General features: G+C 43.7%; 1 long non-coding RNA gene across 1 annotated transcript; it reads right to left on the bottom strand.

The window, feature by feature from the left end:
• Nucleotides 1-246: 246 nt before the first annotated feature.
• On the bottom strand, nt 247-3,055 carry LOC126510701 (uncharacterized). Its single transcript, XR_007594467.1, has 2 exons — nt 532-3,055; nt 247-432 (listed from the first exon to the last, which is right to left on the bottom strand). It is a non-coding gene; the product is annotated as an uncharacterized lncRNA (long non-coding RNA).
• Nucleotides 3,056-3,061: the final 6 nt, after the last annotated feature.

The following is a 3,061-nucleotide window of genomic DNA, read 5'->3' as shown; positions in this document are numbered from 1 at the left end:
AGCCGCTTCTGTTTCATAAATAATAAAGTTTCCCAGGCTCATGTGGCGTGGGGCATACTTCAGTTCCTCAAGGACTGCTTTATTGAACAGTGGAGCCGAGCCAAGGACGTACTTTGATCTCTTGGTAAGCGGTCAGCTATAAACAAGAAAGTTAAGAAATACAGAGAAAGATCAGGCAAGGTGTTAGGAGGGCTCGCTCTCAAGGCCATCTCCAGATACGAGATTTGCCTAGGGCATCAGGTCCTCTCTGGACTGCTGATTGCCAGGGGGACCACCTGGGGCTTCGCTCCAAGAAGCTCTAACCCCAATCCTTCAGCAGGCAAAAGCCAGCGCAGAGGCATTTTGTCACTACACGGCAGTCACTGCTGTGGACGTGGCAGGTCTCCCTTTTTTATTTTTAAAATGAAGCTCGAACACCTCCTGTTCCACTGCCTGTAATGAAGAGAATAAGCACTTTAAGAGACAGGGGAATAAAAAGATGACCAATACTATCAAGAGTATAATTACTCCAATGAATACAAAGTACTGTACCCAATTTAAGGGATTAAGGCTCTTAAGTCCACGTTCCAATTGTGAAGCCAAATCTTGCAGTCCCCCTAATTGTAAATGAGATTGACTCATAGCAGAAATATCCTTTTGTAATGAGGCTAAATCATGAGTAATATCGTTATCCTGCCACAATCCCTGTAGGTGAGCCTTAACTTTATCCCATGGCTGTGAAGTATTATAAGGTAATGGTGTGACACAGATTGATTTAAAATTACCATGACAACGTGTCGATAGAGTTGTTTTTAAATTAGCAATGTCCTGACCAAGAGCGAGCACTACTTCCTCCAGCACATTTATTTTTGCTTCCAGCTTCTTTTTGAAATGAAGAAATCCAACCAGAATTAACCTAACATAGTCAAATTTCCAACACGTTTTACGGTTTCTTTTCAAATTCAGTATTTGCAGGTATGAGAAACCAAAGCAAATACAGTTCGCGCCCCCTCTGGCCTTCTACAACTTCCCACACACCCTCGGTCAGACTTTTCCTGTCACCCTCTGCTCTTCTGGCCCAGCCAGACGTTTTACTTTAGACGAACTCCTCTTTCCCTTCCCTTCTCTTCACTATTCCAGTCTCCTGCCTTCTCTTACTTTCCACACAACATGAAAACTTTTACCAAAGTCCTTCCTGTGGTTCCTCTCTGGACTTTGACTTCTTTTCCTTAAATCTCTCTCTTTCTAAGCAGAGACACAAGGAGCCTTTGCAGAGCATACTGCTTTTATGCAAATCTCTTCTTTCCCATAAAAATGGCCCCTTGCTTTTGCCCCCCCTTTTTTACTATACTTAAAGCTGCTCTAGTTTCTTCTCTTTGAAGACTTCTTCATTTGCTGCTGGAGCTGCTTTTTCTGCTTCCGCCACCGTCTTTTCCTTCTTCTGTTTTGCAACAGCAGGTCGGATGAGGCGATCTGGGATCCAAATGGGGGAGTCAGCATTCTGTGGAAACACACAAGCATACCCTCGTCCCGAGGTGATTAGAACATCCCTGTTCTAGTTTTTTGGCTCTTTAGGTTCTTCCTCTCCTTCTTTAGTGAGAGGAGAGCCATTTTTATAATATTTTGATTTACACTCACTACTCCAATGTTTTCCCCTTTTGCACCGAGGACATATGCCCGGTAAACTTTTTTTTTTTTTGTCCTGAGCTTTTGGATTTCTTGCAATCCCTTTGAATGTGCCCAGGTTTTCCACAATTATAACAAGTAGGAGCGGTGATGCCTTCTGCACCCCCTCCATATTAAATTCTATACTATAGAAGTAGCAAATAACAGATATCTATACAACAGTAAAAATAGACTCATACCTTTGAGCCCCAGCAAAAACACAGAAAGTCCTGAGCCTGCAACCCAAACAGCATGTAGTCATAGTTTTTACTGTTTATTAGTATTATCTTAAATTACTTTTTAAACCTTTAATGTTTATGAACTTTTATATCCTCAGACCTTTATATATAATGAGCTAACAAGCTGGCCGCAGCTCCGTGCAAGGATCTGGACATCCCCCTTGCTCCCAAACTGATACCACAGCTGACCCAGCCATCAATACAATCAGAGATCCCAGAAGAACAAACAAACTATACTCAAGTCCAGACAAAACAGAAAAGTGACAGAGACCAGCCCACACACAGTCACACCCAGGTCTGCACAGCACCCGAGGCAGAAGCATCAGAACAGCAGGCCTCACCAGATCCACAAAGTGATTGGTCTCTGTGGAAGAGGGACATGCAAAAGACTGACCCCACTCCGTCCAGGCAAAGCGGTACAATCAATCCTCCAAGGTCCTCCCGTCCGTCCACAGTCCGGACCAGACCCAGGCAGCCGGTGTTGCACTGGGGGCCATCCCACCCAGCGGTCAGCATCGCTGCCATCCATGTGGAGATCCTGGGTCACTGCCAGAATCCCAGAGTCTCCGCACAATACAAGCCCTTCAAATTTTCATTTCAAATGCCATCCTCTACAGACCTCCGAAGCATCCAGGACTGTCCAGGTATCTCTGACCAGACAGACTCCACCATTCTAAATTACTTGCATCTACACCAGCACCCTGAGGATGACCGACCACCAACTCACACTTCAACAGCCTGCATCTCTAAGAAGACCAGAACCACACACCACATTCTTGTCAGACCGAAACTCCAAGTCAACAATTTTAACAAAGACAATGAGGCCAAAATTCAAAAATCAACAATATGAAACATTCTATAAGTATCCATGTTTCACAACCTACCTTATTGTAGCCGACAGCCTTGGTGATCATCATCTGACCTCGGTGCTCCTCCCCGCAACTCCTTTTCTCTTTGGGAGTCCAGTCCCAGCCCCTCCCGGTGGTAACCGACACTCCTGCACATCAATAAAGAACAGCATAAAACAGTTTTAACATTATTTATATCAAAAAGACATCCAAATTTTTGTGAACCGAATCTAATGACCAGAGCTCAGAGAAAGATTACAAGTACAAAACTTACAATTACCAAAGATTAATTTTTTAACAAAACAAGCATACATTTTTTAAAAAGAAAAA

Source organism: Alexandromys fortis, unplaced genomic scaffold, assembly GCF_014885135.2.
Source record: "Alexandromys fortis isolate MF-2015 unplaced genomic scaffold, M_Fortis_MF-2015_v1.1 scaffold_64, whole genome shotgun sequence".
NCBI classification, from domain to species: domain Eukaryota; kingdom Metazoa; phylum Chordata; class Mammalia; order Rodentia; family Cricetidae; genus Alexandromys; species Alexandromys fortis.
This window is presented reverse-complemented; position numbering and strand designations above follow the sequence as displayed.